Below are 16,911 nucleotides of genomic sequence, written 5' to 3'. Positions count from 1 at the left end.
TCTAAAATGGTGTTAAAGCGAGTGATGAACAAAGCTGCTTTAGTCATAGAACAGTGACCCGCCGTACCTGCGTTTGAGTTCGCTTATGAGAGCGAGGTAAGAGTCGAGATCATTTCTACTGTTAGGAAAAGTATCACAGAGTGTATCTCTAAAGATTCCAAATGCTATGACGAAATCACAGAAATCAAGAGTGCGATTAACACAGGGATCCGAGGCTCTAAACACCGCGGAAAACTGGTCATTCCCAATTAACTGTTTATTATCACATTCAGGATTAGGGAGGATAAGAGAGGCCATATTGACATCTTTTCCTTGAATGATTTGCAACTTTAATTGTTGTGAAACACAAGCAAAAGGAGAAAAAAATGATTACCAGAATGAGTGACAGGTTGAGCGTCTCCGATAGGATCAGGAGGAGACACCGTGTTGTTAGCAGTAGCCGCTACTCCTGCTGCAGAAGTAGAAGCTAAAAGAGGAGGTGCGAGTGCTGGACTAGCTGAGGAGGAAGGTGTGGACCCCATATGGTTCATCCTGGAATCCAGCGCCCCCACTTGCGTTCATCAATGAAGTCATGGCTGTCATCAACAGAGCGGTAGTGCTGGGTGTATGACGAGAGATGCTGGGATCCGTGTCGGATCGGGTTGGTGAGCCACCCGAACCACCCGAAACATTACGACTGCGCCCGGCTGCGCTTTGCTGGGCAGCGTGTTTCTTTTTAGCCTTAGCCTTGCCTTTGTGAACAGGCGAACCATCGGACGCTACATCGGGCTGAGGCTAAGCTATCTCCAGTGTATTTAAAAGGAGGTCGATCAGCTGAGGATGGGTCGAGCCCGGGTCAGCAATGATGCCGTGATCATTGGACAGGGTAGCGATTAATCTATCGCCGGGCCATAAAGAAAACTCTGCTGCAGCGAGCCGGTTGCTGCGGCGACTAGGCGTGGTGGAGATACGGGACTCAGCGTCTGACATCGCAGCTGTGCTACCTGATCTGAACAGATAGCATGAGAGAGTTAGGGAAGGAGGAGGCATGTTTTAAAGGAACACTGACATGAGCTGAACTGATATGATTGGAACAGAGCCAAATTGGGAAATTGGTTGATAGGAGAGGAGTGTTATGAGTTACAGTTCGTTCAGACTCTCTGTTGAACTGTCGTTAATAAAAAAAACTCCTATTAGTATTACTATTAGTAATAGTAGGCCTAATAATCGACCTAATAATCTGACACATAGTTTCAGTGTTAAAATGGATAAAATAATTGCTGTCTGTGGTTCTATATGGGCTGTGGCAATACATTTGAGAAATAATAGCTCGTAGCAACGTATTGAAAACAATAATTATAAATGTTCATTTTTGGAACCATGTACTTTAGTTAAAAATGTTGAATTATGAACAATGAACTTAACTAGTTAATTAAAAAATGTGTGAACTGAACTTTGGCCTAATGTATGTTGTAAAAGTCTTCTCTTCACGGGCTAATATGTGTCAATTTGGGGGTCCTTAACATGAAAAGGTTTGAGAACCACAGGTGTAAAGTAACTAATACATTAAATACTACAATTGCAGGGGATTTTTTACTTTACTTGAGTGTTTCCATTTCTCGATACTTGATACTTATACTCCACTACATCTCATAATCATATAATATACTTCTTATTCCACTACATTTATTTGACAGCTTTAGTTACTAGTTACTTTATAGATTTGGATAATATTTAATCAAATTATGAATCACAAATCTGCTTTTTTTTTTCAAACATTGCAGATAAGCTCACAACTCAGTAAAAGCCTTAGTATTCATTTAACTCTGAGTGCACGAATTGAACTAAATGCATCTGAGGATCCGTTTTATGTTATTGATTATCAGACTCTATCACAAAAGAAAACAACATTAACAATGATATAGTTTATTTCTCTACAGGACAGAGATCATGGCCTCTGTTGGTACATGCTTGCTGTGTTTGACCATCATCCATTTCAGTGCAGGTAATAATGATGATTTCAATCTGACATTTTACATGTTGACATGCTGCATGTGTGTGTGTGTGTGTGTGTGTGTGTGTGTGTGTGCGTGCGTGCGTGCGTCCGTGCGTGCGTGCGTGCGTGCGTGCGTGCGTGCGTGCGTGCGTGCGTGCGTGCGTGCATGTGGCACGGTTGGACCAATTGGCATGAAACTTTACACACACACTGGAGGCCAATTCACATCTTGGGCTATAACTCTTGAATTGTGTGTCATACAATACAAATATTGTAAGACTGTACAGTATTATGCATTGGACTGGACTACAACCCACAGGGGAAGAGGAAACAGGGCAGGCCGTGAAACACCTGGAGACGTTCCACTCTCCAAGATCTGAAGGACATTGGAATGAGCTGGCAGGAAGCAAAAGCCCAGGCCCAGAAGAGAGTGAGATGGAGAGCTCTGGTGGACGCTCTATGCCCCTCGACGGGGTAAAGAGGATTAAGTCAAGTAAGTCACAGTCTAATGCATTATAATAACTAGTCCATACCCGTGGGGGGATATGCGCACATGATCTGGCAGTTCGTCCCATAGCTCGCGGGGCCATCCCACAGCTGGGCAGCCGTAACCATGGCGACATTCTTTGACACAAAAACGCTAATAAACAGCTGAGATTTTGTGAAATTGAAAAACAGGCTTTACTGTTTTTGCACATGGTAATGGTCAATGGCTGTGTGCAAATTCAGATCAATTGCTCCTGCCACTGAGGAGAACCGGGCAGAACACATTTTAGCCTCACCACAGAGCTTTGTAGAATTATAGTAGTACTAGACCATACGCGGTCGACGCGTATGGTCGTGGGGGGATATGCGCACATGATCTGGCAACCCGGGAGGCGACATTCTTTCACACATAAACGCTAATAAGAAGCTGAGATTTGATGAAATTGAAAAACGGGCTTCACAGTTAAGTTCAGATGGTAATGGTCAATGGCTGTGTGCAAAATCAGAGCAATTGCTCCAGCCATTGAGGAGAACCGGGTAGCTTCACCGTAGCTTCACCACTACAGACAGAGGCCGCACCACTACAGACAGAGGTTACTAGAATTATAGTAGGATAGTATTGTGCCCAGGGGTGCAATGCTCACAGGACGGTCTTGCATGCTGTGCATGAACCTATTTGACCAGGATCACGCTATTTTCAAACATTTTGGTACTTTTACTTTTGGTACTTTAAGTACACTGTTGACATGTACATGACATTTTTGAAAACGGTTATTCGAATAATCGAAAATAAACTAGAAAAAGTGCTCCTCGGAGCACAGGTCTCCGCCAGGTCAGGTAGGCTATTGTGGCCTCCTGGTGGCGCTATAATAGGCCAACGTGAAAAGGGTGCCATTTCTTCTTAGGCCTTGCACGACAATCGGACTCTGACTGCATTCATGATTTGAGGCATTTTGTTAAAAACATGTTTTTCGCTAAATTGGACCTGTTGGTGGCGCTATAACAGGCCAATGTTAAAAGGGTGGCATTTGTTCCTCAACATAGTGTGAATGTGTGTGCAAAGTTTGAGCACAATTGGACAGTGAGTTCATGATTTGCGGAATTTTGTTCAAAACAAGCCAATAATGCAAACTTTAGATGTCAATCTTAGCAAATCAGTATGGAATATGAAAAATCAAACACATCCGTCGTGATCACATGACTATAGAGATCATGTGTACCGATTTGCGTGAAATTTTGATAAAATTGGAAGGAGTAGTATAAAATAATGTGTTTTACATAAGTCGGCCTGCTGGTGGCGCTATAAAAGGCAGATGTGAAAAATGCAGGGCAAAGGTTTTTCCTTGACCTCTAGGGAGTGTGCATACAAAGTTTTACACAGATCGGTGCAGTTATAGGTAAAAACACAAATTAGCCTGTTATAGCGCCACCATGAGGCTGATTTGAAAATTTTTAAATGGTAGTTCTTCCTCGGCCTAATGGGAATGAGCGTGCAAAATTTCACGGAAATTGCATGCTGTGTTCGTGATTTGAGGCATTTTGTTCAAAACGGAGCACTCCTGCAAACTTTGGAAGACATTTTTAGCCAATCAGGATGGAATATGAGAAATCTGAAAGACCCGATTCGTTTACTGACTACAGAGATACCGTGTACCGATTTGCGTGACGTTTGGACAAATTCTGTAGGAGTACTGTCAAAAAAGGTGTTTTGCCAAAAGCGGCCTCATGGTGGCGCTATAACAAGCCCATGTGAAATTTTTGGGGCAGAGGGTATGAATTGGCATCCAGGGAGTGTGTGTGCACATTTTTGCCACGATCAAGCCAACGGTGCCAGAGATTAGCTGTCCACAGACGGACGGACAGACGGACGGACAGACGGACAGACAGACGGACGGACGGACGGAGGGTAAAACATACTCTCTCGCCATGCCTTTCGGCCTGGCGGAGACAATAAATGTTTTAAAATGAAGGCTAAATCTCATTTGAAAAAATATATTAAGAGTATATGAAAGCCATTTAAAATGTTTATACTATTGACACACCTGCTCCAAAATAATTCATTACATCACCAGCGCACAGCGCAAAAGTAGGTAAAATCAATCAATCTCTCTCGCTGAGAGCGAGAACGAGAAGAAAGGTTTTCATAGACCTGGTCGCTTGTTTCTCTCACATAATCTGGCAACACCAAACCCCGTCTCTCTCCCGCTTCTTCTATACTCCACGGCTATTCCAGTCGGCCAAAAAACTGAACAAGTCCGGTCCCCCTGAGTCGGACCCCTGGCAGTCCCCTACCCGACAGAACGACGATATCCAACGCTTCACATGAAAAGCAGAAAAAATACAAAACCATGCACCCCATCTTTAACTTTAACCAAATTTGGAGGAGGGGGAGGTGAATCTCACTAGCCATTGACAGGGATGCCACTGGTGGGATAAGTGGGTGTTTGTTGTGTTGATAATTTGTGTTTGATGCTGATACTGTTGTTTTAGCAGTTTCAGCTAAAACCTTTTTCAAGTTTGGGCAGGAGATTACAGAAAATTCCCCAGATAACTTGCCAAATATTGTGGTGTGATTGCGTAGGTTTCTGTCTTTTTTGTTTTGTTTTATTTTTTACCTCACATGACACAATTGCACATTTTAAGTCAAGTGCCATTTGGGAAAATAAATGTTGAGATGGCTTTGATAATCATTGTGATGCTTTTTAATCTTACACTTATGGTATAATTAAGTATGCCTGCCATCATGCCATGCAATGGCAAAACACTTAATCCGCCATAGTTAATAATATTTCATATTTCATATTTATTCCCACAAACTTCGGCCCCCTACTTCTCCCGCACGGTTGACACAACCCCGGCAATATATACATCATGTGGCTCGGCCGGGACAAGTGTGCCATTATCTTGCCGTTTCGTGTTACCACAGCGACGTAATATGCAAAAAACAACATAACCACGGCCCCTTTTGTCCCTCATTGAAAATCCATGTTAAAAAGAAAACTGCCGGCCTAGGCCGTGGCGTCGCGGTCTTGGCACCCTGGTTGAGAATCCTTAACAGCAGCGTGCCGCGGGTTCGCGTCCCGTTCCCGACGGCCTTTGCTGCATGTCTTCCCCCATCTCTCTCCCCATTCTTCCTGTCAGACTACTGTCTCTGTCCCTCTCCAAATAAAGCAATAAAAAAAATCTTAAAAAAAAAAAAAAAAAGAAAACTGCCCAAAACACTATGAAACTTCACCTACCCCCCCCCCAAGTCAGGGTTTGCGAATCCAACATACGACATCCGTTTTTGCCTCAGACCACCGGAAGTGGGGGAAACAAGCACTGGAACACTTATAATTGTTAAATTATAAGGGTTTAACATTTATTTATTAAGGTTTCGAGGCCATCAGGCTCGAAGCCTTTCTTGGGATACTAGGCTTTCACTATTCTTCCGCCGCTTTTGGCAGTTCTGGCCTAACCGCGTGGTCACTTTTTATGAAATTCGGCAATATGGTAGAGGGCTATGCCAAACGGCGAAGACCCGAAACTCACAACCATCGGCCAAAGGGTGGCGCTGTAGCACTCAATTGAAATATGCCAACTTTGAACAGGTACAACTCATGCCCTGTTTGACCTACAGCCATGAAACTTCGATGCACACATGTGTCTCCTCATGCCTAACAACTTTCACTGTTTGACTTTTGACCTCTGACCTTTAGATCTCCCACCATTTCAAATTCTATGAAAAGCAGTAAAAAGCAGTAAAAATCTAACTCCTCCTGGGATTTTTGAGCAATCTGTACGAAACTGTCTACACATGAACTTTGGACCAATGCCGACAGACGTGAGCAAGCGGATTTTCCATAAGTGAAAACGTTAAGCTTTTATAAGCCAATGAAAATAACACATACATGCAGACTCACATTTGTTTGACACTTTGCAATATTGTAGAAGGTCATTCCAAGTATCACTGAAACCAATCTTACTCCAATTGGTCAAAGGGGGGCGCTATAGCAATTTTTGGAAAATGCAAACTTTAAACAGGCAAAAGTCATGCCTCGTTTGGCCGACAGCCGTTAAACCTGCTTACACATGTGCCTTGACTCATGAGGAACACATGTATCACTTTGACCAGTAAGCTCTGCCCTTACATTGTCTGCAATTTTGAGCAGTTTGAAAAACATTTAAATCCAGGATTTCTGAGCAATTTGCGTGAAACTGTGTCAAATAAATGTTTGAGGCCCTTTTTCACAGGTTCAGGTGTGTTGGTTCAATAGCTTGATCGCTTAATCATCTGCCTTGAAACCATAGGGTTGCCGGTTCGAAACCCCACCTCATGTAGACTTCATTATAATTGCATTGCACACAACATGACTGTATCAATGAATACATGTGCAATTGTTAAAGATGACGAGAAATGCATTCTTGAAAGTAGTTATTTTCAATGTATGACGTACTTCATTCGCCCTTTTGTTTTGTTTTGTTGGATTCTCATTTCTCGCTGTCTGATGCTGTGGATTCAATAGCTCCACCAGTAGAGTGTGAGCCTCATGTGCCAAAGGTCCCTGGTTCAAATCCCACTTATTACAGTTTACATTTAAATTGCATTGTACAAAACATGACCCTGTTAATTCAGACATGTGCAATTTTTAAACAATAACATGAAATTCTTTTTTGAGAGTAGTTGTTTTTTATGTATGACATACTTTCTTGTGAAAATAGCCGATCTACAATCTCACAACTTTTCAGATAGCAACACGTTGTGAGCTTGTAGGTCGACTATTTTCACTAGTTTCCATTCCAAGAACACAAAACAAAACTTTATTGCTAAATATTTGTCAACCAGTAATCTGGAGTAGTTAGCAAAACAGAGGCTTGGTTCATAACGGACTGAAAAACCTATAGATATCAACAGACACCATCAAGGAGGCCATATTTCTAGCTCAATAAAAAGAAAGGCATAGGTCGCTGGTTTGATCCCTGTCCCCAACAATGCATTGAGGTGATCATTATTTGGAATTCTTACTTTGTTACAAACATACTCCTGGTAGCCTGTCTGTCTGCCTCTCTCTCACTCTGTCACTGTCATTCTGTCTGTCTGTCTGTTTGCCTCTCTCTCTCTGTGTCTGTTTGTTTGTCTGTCTCTCTCTCACTCTGTCACTGTCTGTCTGTCTGTCTGTCTGTCTGCCTCTCTCTCACTCTGTCTGTCTGTCTGTCTGTCTGTCTGACTGCCTCTCTCTCACTCTGTCACTTTCTGTCTGTCTGCCTCTCTCTCACTCTGTCACTGTCTTTCTGTTTGTCTGCCCCTCTCTCTCTCTCTCTCTCTCTCTCTCTCTCTCTCTCTCTCTCTCTCTCTCTTTCTACCTCTCTCTCTCTTTCTACCTCTCTCTCTCTCTCTCTCTCTCTCTCTCTCTCTCTCTCTCTCTCTCTCTCTCTCTCTCTCTCTCTCTCTCTCTCTCTCTCTCTCTCTCTCTCTCTCTCTCTCTCTCTCTCTCTCTCTCCTATTCTCGAAACCGCTCATTGCTGCTTGCAGCTATATTTAATCTTAAGCTTGTTCTGAACTCTAAAAAAACAAAATGTATGGTATTTACTAGGTCTCTAAACATAAATCCCTCATCGGGTGTTTACACTCTTAAAGGTGAACAAATTGAGCTGGTCTCCTCTTATAAATACCTGGGCATCTGGCTAGATTCTAAGCTCTCATTTAAGATTCATGTGGAGAACCTTACAAAAAAACTAAGAGGACAGATTGGTTTCCTCTACAGAAACAGGTCCTGCTTTTCCTTTACCAGCAGAAAAACTGTTATTCAATCTGTCATAATGTCGGTGTTTGACTATGGTGATGTGCTGTACATGCATGCTTCAACCTCCACACTTAAGCCTCTCGATGCAGTCTACCACAGTGCCCTACGTTTTATCACTGGTGATGAATATCTCACCCATCATTGTATTTTATATGATAAAGTGGGTTGGCCTTCTCTCGCAGTACGGAGAGAGCAGCATTGTATGTTATTTATTTATAAGGCCTTGTGTGGTAAGCTTCCTATGTACCTATCTTCGCTTTTAGAGCCAAAAGTTACTGGACATGCAACGGGTTCACAATCACACACTAGATATACAAGTCCACGGAAGAACAGCGAACAAGGAAAGACTGCTTTCATGTATTATGCTCCACACAAATGGAACAAACTTCAGGACTCTCTGAAACTGGAGCGATTGGTCTCAGTAGAAACATTTAGGGTACTTCTTGAGGACACATTGCATAGTAACTGCTCCTGTTTCATGTAACTGTAGTGAAGGGAAGACAGCTATGCTGATTTAGGGTTGCTGGTTGCTATTGTTCACTGGGTTCATGTTGGGGTGTCGGCCAGAACACCACTTTAGGGGGGCCCATATTCCAGATATTAAAGAAGAGGACAGAGAGAGTTTGATGCTGGGTTTTCTCCTTTTACTTTCTCCCTTTTGCAGTAACAGACAGATGGAGTAACAGTTCCACAATACACATGTGTGTGTGGTTTTCTGGAGATAAACAGAATATAAAGACAGAATATGTGCATTAATATTAAGTACAATGTACCAAAGGGGTTCAGGTAAACATATGTATATAAACAGTTAAATGGAGACATTTAGCTGGAGATACTATACCAAATATAACACTTCACAGTTTAGGTAGTTTAGTACTCAAAGTACATTCACATATATGGATCCATGTAACTCTCATATCCATCTGTGACTAGAAAGGCACTGAGCATATGTTGAATACATAAGTATGACTTGACAATACACAATAAACAGTCGAATCCAGACATCAAATGCAGTAGTTACTTTGGACAACCAACCTATTTAAGACTGTGAGAGAACATGACAGTGCATACATTAGCCCAACTATAATCATCGCTGAACGTCCGCCATTACTGACGAGTCATGGAGCTAATTCAGACAATGGATATTAGCCAAAGGAGTTAGCTTAGTTAGCACTTAGCTTAGTTAGGACTTACAAACCTCATGAACATGTTTTAGTTACATTAATATTAACATCAACAATGAACTTACGTGGTCATTGACGCACACAACACACTGTAGTTAGGAGTAGGCTCAACTAACTAAATCAACGTCTTTAAATTACGACGGAATAGTCTTAAGGAATGAATGTCTCTGACGGTGTCTGTGGGTCTCAGAGCGTCTCACTGAAATCCCGCGAACTCGCGGTAAACTCTCGCGGGATTTGACCCGCTATAGAATAAAGGCACTTGGATAGTTTTAGCTTGGCAATCAGTGTTCACAGTCAGACCTCTATAATGTAATATCAGAATGTCAACAATAATACATGGAATTAAATGCTTAAACCTATAAGTTGGGGGCCTTTTCTACAGCCGCCCCTAAATGTATGTAATACATTTACTCATCTAAAAAGGGCAGCACAGTTACTTGAGTGAGGTAGCACTGGTTGTGTCCTCATCTTCTCCGGAGGGAAGTGCAGGGAGGACAACCAGCCTGGCAACTGGCCGGGTGTAGACTCTCTCCTTCACTTTCACGTCAGCAGACCTGATGTGTCCGTCAGGGCTGGGGTGAGTCTTGATCACCTTCCCAATGGGCCAGAGGGCCCGGGGGAGATGAGGATCGGCGATCATCACTATGCAGTCCTCTTTGATGTCAGCTCGTGTAGCCTGCCACTTCTGGCGAGCTTGCAGACTTGGCACATATAGTCGGATGAAACGGGCCCAGAAGTGGTCAGCCAACACCTGGGAATGCTTCCATCGTCGGCGTGGGATGAGCTCGTCTTCCGGGTAGACTACTTGAGGCAGTGAAGCATCAGGCCGCCCCATCAGAAGAAGATTAGGAGTCACTGGATCTGGATCGCTCGCATCTGAAGACACGTAGCCCAAGGGCTTACTGTTGAGAATCCCTTCCACTTCGATAAGTACAGTGCGAAGCACTTCTTCAGAGACGGGCTGAGCGCCCACTGTGGCATAGAGTGCACTCTTGATTGAACGTATCTCCCTCTCCCACACCCCTCCGAAATGGGGGGCCGCTGGGGGATTAAAGCGAAAGGAGATCTTCTGTGGTGCAAGGAGAAGCTGTAGTTCAGGGCACATTCCCAGGAAGGTCTCGCGAAGCTCTCTCTCTCCTCCCTTGAAATTTGTGCCCTGGTCCGAAAACAGCTCTGCAGGGGTTCCTCTTCGGGCGATGAACCGACGAAGGGCCATCAGGAAGGCGTCTGCATCAATGTTCTGAAGGAGGTCCAAGTGCACTGCTCTCGTGGTGAGGCACTTGAATAAGATTCCCCATCTTTTCTCTCGTCGTCGGCCCATCGTTACCTCGAAAGGCCCAAAGCAGTCCATGCCTGTTGAGTAGAACGCAGGCTTGAACAGGCGTAACCGGGCCACTGGCAGGTCTGCCATTTTCGGTACTGAAGGTCTAGCCCTCCATCGTTGACAATCAGCGCAGCTGTGCTGGTGGCGGCGAACAGCCTCACGCCCCTTTAGGATCCAGAAGGAGCGTCGAAGCTCAGCGAATACCCGCTCTGACCCTGGGTGGTGAAGGCGGTTGTCGAAGTCCTGGATTAGGAGCTTTGTCACTTGATGGCCTGAGTCTAGGATGACTGGGTGAAGAGCTGTCACTTCTAGGTCCTCTGCTCGACGGAGTCGTCCTCCAACACGGATGAGTTCTCCACTATCATCCAGCTCTGGAGACAGGGTTAGAAGTCGACTGCTTCTGGGGACTGGCTTCCCAGCTTTCAGTAGGCTGTACTCGTGCTGGAAGCTATCTCTCTGAGCCCTCTGGAGGATCGACTTCTCGGCTTGGCAGTACTCTTCAGCAGTAGGCGGGTTATTGGAGTTGGCCGCCCCGTGCGACTCCTGTGCCGTCACTTCCAGTAGCTCGCTCCAGGAGTTGTACTGGTTTAGGTCTGACGTAGGCTGACTTAGTACAGCTGTGGTGACTCCACAGAATGTAGATTTGCGCAGCTCTGAGGGATCTACTGCTTGGTCAACAGGGTCCTCTGGCCAGGAGGCAGGACTTAGCAGCAGAAAGGGGGGGCCCTGGCTCCATCGATTTGGCTGAATAAGCTCCCTCAGAGTTTTCCCACGTGTCACATCGTCAGCTGGATTCATTGCTGAATTTACATACCTCCAGGTGTGCCCGTCAGTCAGCTCCTGTATCTCAGCCACACGTGCACCAACAAAGACCTTGTATCGACAAGATTCAGACTTCAGCCATGTCAGCACTGTTGTGGAGTCAGACCAAAGGGTTGTCTGATCGATATTGATAGTAAGCTCCCTCGTCAGCACCTGTGACACCTGGGCACCGGTAAGTGCGGCACAGAGCTCTAAACGGGGCATAGACTGAAATCGCTTGGGAGCGACTCTGGAGCGTGCCATCAGGAATGCCAGATACACTTCACCATGTCGATCAGAGGTGCGGAGGTATGCGACTGAGCCATAGGCTTCTTCCGAAGCATCACAAAAGATGTGTACCTCTCTACGAATGCCGGAGACATCCACCTCCTTCGGTACATATGGCCGGGGAAGGGTGGCCTGAGGCAGGGCTTGTAGTTCCTCCTCCCAGTCCTTCCACTGCTGTAGAAGCTCCTGGGGTAGCAGGGGGTCATCCCATCCCCTGTGTTTGTCCCAAAGGTGCCTGACAAGTATCTTAGCTCTGGTAGTGTAGGGTAAGATGAACCCCAGGGGGTCATACTGACTTGCCAGGACTTTATAGATGTTGCGCATCGTGGGAACACCGTAGTCTACATGGCGATGCTTGTAGCCTAGGATGTCGGTGTGGAATAGCCAGCTTAGCCCTAGGGTGGACTCTGGGGTCTCAGTCTTGTCCTGCGCCAGCCATAGCTCAACGCTTGCAGAACGGCTCTCCTCTGGTAGGTGACTGATCACACCTGGTTCGTTACTGGCCCACTGACGCAACTCAAAACCTGCAGATGCTAGGATGGTTCGTAACTTGTCGATAAGGTGCTTCGCCTCAGCGACGGTGGGGACACTCTGGAGGCAGTTATCCACATAAAAACATTTCTCAACTGAAAATCTCACCTCCTCATCTGGCTGGCTGTTCTCAAGGACATGGCGTTGTAAGGCAAATGAGGCACAGCAGGGGCTGCATGTCGTTCCAAATGGTAGCACCTGCCACTCATAAACCCCAGGAGGCTCTTCTCGGCTGATGTCTCGCCAGACGAATCTGAGTAGGGCACGATCTTCCGGGAGGAGGCGGACTTGGTGAAACATGCCTCTGATGTCTCCGCTGACTGCCACGGCATGTTCTCGGAAGCGTAGGAGGACTCCCAGAAGTGATGCTCCCAATGTTGGCCCAGGCAGCAGGTAGTCGTTTAGGTTTTGCCCTCTGTACTGGTAGGAGCAGTTGAATACCAGTCTGTTTTTTCCATTATGATTCACCATATGGTGAGGGATAAACCATGCCTCATGACCTTCATCGACTCCTTCTTCATCAGGGTCACACTTGATGACAGAGCCTGCCTTGATTAGTTTCTCCATCTCCGCTCTGTAGGCTTCAGCTTGTGACGGGTCTCTGGCCAGCCGCCTTTCCACGCTTCGTAGAGTGGGCATGACAGCTTCTTTAGTAGCGTGAAGGAGTGGCATGTCCCTTTGGCGGAGCAGTGGGGTGGCATAGCGTAATATGCCATCGACCTCTACTCTGACAGTTCTGGTCTCGAGGATGCTGATGGCCTCGTGGTCCTGCTTTGAGCGAGTGACCAGTTTCTCACTTCTGTACGGGATGCTGTCGACCTGCCATAGTTTCTCAACATGTCTCATCAGCTCCCTCACCTGTGGTGCAACTATTGACAGTAGGCACTGTTGTGGTCTGGCGAGGTGGCAGACCATACTTGCTGGGCCCTGCAGCGTCCAACCAAGCCGTGTGCGGATGGCAGCAGGCCCTCCAGGGGGTCCCAACCTGACAGGTTCAATGGGAGTGATGAGATGGGGGTGGTCACTCCCAATGAGGAGTAAGGGCTTAACGTTTGTGAGGTTCTGTATGGGGAGGCCAATGAGATGCTTATATTTCTTCTGCAGTTGGTCCATTGGGTAGGTATGATCAGCTAGACTGATGCGGGCAGAAGTGAATGCATCTACGATCTTGAACTTAGTCTTTGGCTTTGCAGGATAAGAGATGGAGAAGGACACTGATGCACCACGGAGGGTCTGCACATCCTGCCTGATGGTGCGAAGCGGTAGGTCCTCGGGGGGCCCCTGCACTCCCAATTTCTCTGCGGCATCCGGCAACAGCATCGTTCTCTCTGAACCGTCGTCCAGTACGGCGTAGGTGCTCAGTGTTCGGTCACCATGGTGGAGGCGGACTTTAACAACTTTCAAAAGGACCCGGCTGCCTTCTGTGGGCCTGTCTAAGTATAGTACGTCTGTTGTGGCCTTGGTGCTTGGGGCTGGTGCTGTTGGCGATTCCTTATAGGGCCTCACATTGATCTCATGCAGCACCTGGAGGTGTCTCCCTTGGCAGATGCTACATGGCTTTTTTAGGTTACACTGGGCGGCCTGGTGTGGTCGTGCACAACGCCAGCACCTCCTGTTAGTCTTTATCCATTCTCTCAGCTGGTCCTGGGTCAGCTTGGATACAGCAGTACACTGACTGAGGTAATGCTCCTCATTGTTGCAGAACGGACAGTATGGCTTGCTCTTGCTTCCTTTGGGGGGGGTACTTTCCCTAGGAATCTCAGGTTCCTCCGCTGCATCCTCCATACCGTGGAGGACAGTGGTAGATCGCTTGCTCTGCCGTGCATCGGGTCTGGACACTGGCCTCTCCCTAGCCGCTGTCACGGTTAACTGTCCTTCAGAGTCCTGGCACCAGGATTCATATTTCAGCCACTGTGAAAGATCAGTTAGGGTGTAGGTGCGTGTGCCCTGATGGAACATGCAGCGGCGAAACTCTGCTCTCTGTTCAGGTGGCAGCTTACTTAGCAAACGGGCAACGTGTGAGCCACACTGTAATTCCACTTCTCCCTCTGGGCCCAGTGTTCTCAGCATTCCCACGAGTGACTGTATGTGGAGTGCAAACTTCTCAAATGCAGTGAGATCGCCACGTCGGACGTCTGGTGAGTCCATCACAGCAGCGATGCGCCTCAGTGCTATCTGATGTGGTTGGCCAAACTTGTCATTCAGGGCATTCATTGTGTCTGAGAAGGGCATTGGGGAGTTGAGGTATGCATCCGCTATTAACTGGGCCTCTTCTAGGTGCAGGTGATCAACCAACACCTGATATTTAAACAGCTCGGTTGCAGTAGGTGGTAAGAGGTTCTCCAGTGAGATCTTGAGCCGTGTAAACTCGCTCGGGTCATGACTCTTGAAGTTGGGGATTGTTGGGCGTGGCCCATGGTAACTTGTCTCTGAGATGATGGGGTTCTGGCTCTGAGGCAATCTGGAGGGCGGTAACTGTGCCCATGACATGCTTGAAGGCTGCTGTGGGGGTACTGGGTAACTGGCGAGCTCACTCCTATGACCACCATAAGCCGCAGGATACATTTGCTCCGCTGGAATAGAACTGCACAGGTGTTGTGGGGGTGCTTGGTAACTGGCGGGCTCACTCCTATGACCACCATAAGCTGCAGGATACGTTGGCTCAGCTGGAGTAAATCTGCATGGATGCAGTGGAGGCTTTGGTGGAGGTGCTGGGATGCTGGCTGGCTCACTCCTGTGACCACCGGGAGCTGCAGGATACACTGGCTTGGCAAGACTATGACTGTGTGACCACAGTGGAGGCTGCTGGGGAGGTGCTGGGAGACTGGCAAACTCACTCCTGTAAGCACCAGAAGCTGCAGGATACATTCGCTCAGTTGGAGTGAAACGGTGTGGATGCAGTAAGGGTTGGACAGGCCTGAACCAGGGAGATATAGAATGGGCATAGGCAGTGTCAGGTGTTATAGCAGGAGAAACTTCACGTGTTGAGTGTGAGACTTGTGGTTGGCCCACAAGCGGCTTGGTAATTTGTGCTGGCACTGCCTCTTGCTCTACTGGACCTTGCCGTGGTGGTGTTGCAGGTAAGTCATCCCCTTCATCACCATCAGATCCACTTCCATCTAGTGACTGTGTCATCGTTAGCTCTGAGATGCTACTGTACAGGGACGATGGGGTCTGTAGGTTGCGGACAGCATTCACTAGTTGTTTCATTTCTGCTTGCAATGCCTTCATCTCGGCTAGTTCTGCTGACATGTGTTGCTGTGTCTGCTTAAGGAGTTGCCTCTCATGGCGAATGTCCTCTAACTCTGCTCTGGAGTTCAGCAGGGGGGGTAGGGGAATAGAGTGATCTTGAAATTGTTCTCTAGACTCACTTTCTGGAAACAGCATGGAGGCGAGCTGATTCATCCGTTGGCTCTCTGCACCATAGCACAGGTCCATCTCTGGAGAAATCGTATCCCTCCTCTGCTGGTGACTTTGTGGGGAAATAGCATCCCTCCTCTGCTGGTGACTTTGTGGGGAAATAGCATCCCTCCTCTGCTGGTGACTTTGTGGGGAAATAGCATCCCTCCTCTGCTGGTGACTTTGTGGGGGAGAGTCATAGGGGGATGTGAGCGGGGTCCTCCTGGCTTTACTCTCCTGGGGAATAGTCTCTACTTCCTCTCTGTATTGCGATCTGATGTAGCCCAGATGATCCACTTCATAGTCTGCATAACGAACAGGGGGATGAATATGTCGTCTGGGGCGTGCGCCTTCAGCCTCATATTCTGGAAATGGTTCCATCTCTGACGCAAACCCAGTGATCTCCGGATCGAAGGACCATTTAATGTAGTGAAGGGAAGACAGCTATGCTGATTTAGGGTTGCTGGTTGCTATTGTTCACTGGGTTCATGTTGGGGTGTCGGCCAGAACACCACTTTAGGGGGGCCCATATTCCAGATATTAAAGAAGAGGACAGAGAGAGTTTGATGCTGGGTTTTCTCCTTTTACTTTCTCCCTTTTGCAGTAACAGACAGATGGAGTAACAGTTCCACAATACACATGTGTGTGTGGTTTTCTGGAGATAAACAGAATATAAAGACAGAATATGTGCATTAATATTAAGTACAATGTACCAAAGGGGTTCAGGTAAACATATGTATATAAACAGTTAAATGGAGACATTTAGCTGGAGATACTATACCAAATATAACACTTCACAGTTTAGGTAGTTTAGTACTCAAAGTACATTCACATATATGGATCCATGTAACTCTCATATCCATCTGTGACTAGAAAGGCACTGAGCATATGTTGAATACATAAGTATGACTTGACAATACACAATAAACAGTCGAATCCAGACATCAAATGCAGTAGTTACTTTGGACAACCAACCTATTTAAGACTGTGAGAGAACATGACAGTGCATACATTAGCCCAACTATAATCATCGCTGAACGTCCGCCATTACTGACGAGTCATGGAGCTAATTCAGACAATGGATATTAGCCAAAGGAGTTAGCTTAGTTAGCACTTAGCTTAGTTAGGACTTACAAA

This window comes from Gymnoscopelus microlampas, assembly GCF_963454915.1.
Source record: "Gymnoscopelus microlampas genome assembly, chromosome: 19".
NCBI classification, from domain to species: Eukaryota; Metazoa; Chordata; class Actinopteri; order Myctophiformes; family Myctophidae; genus Gymnoscopelus; species Gymnoscopelus microlampas.
Note: the sequence above shows the minus strand (reverse complement) of the source record.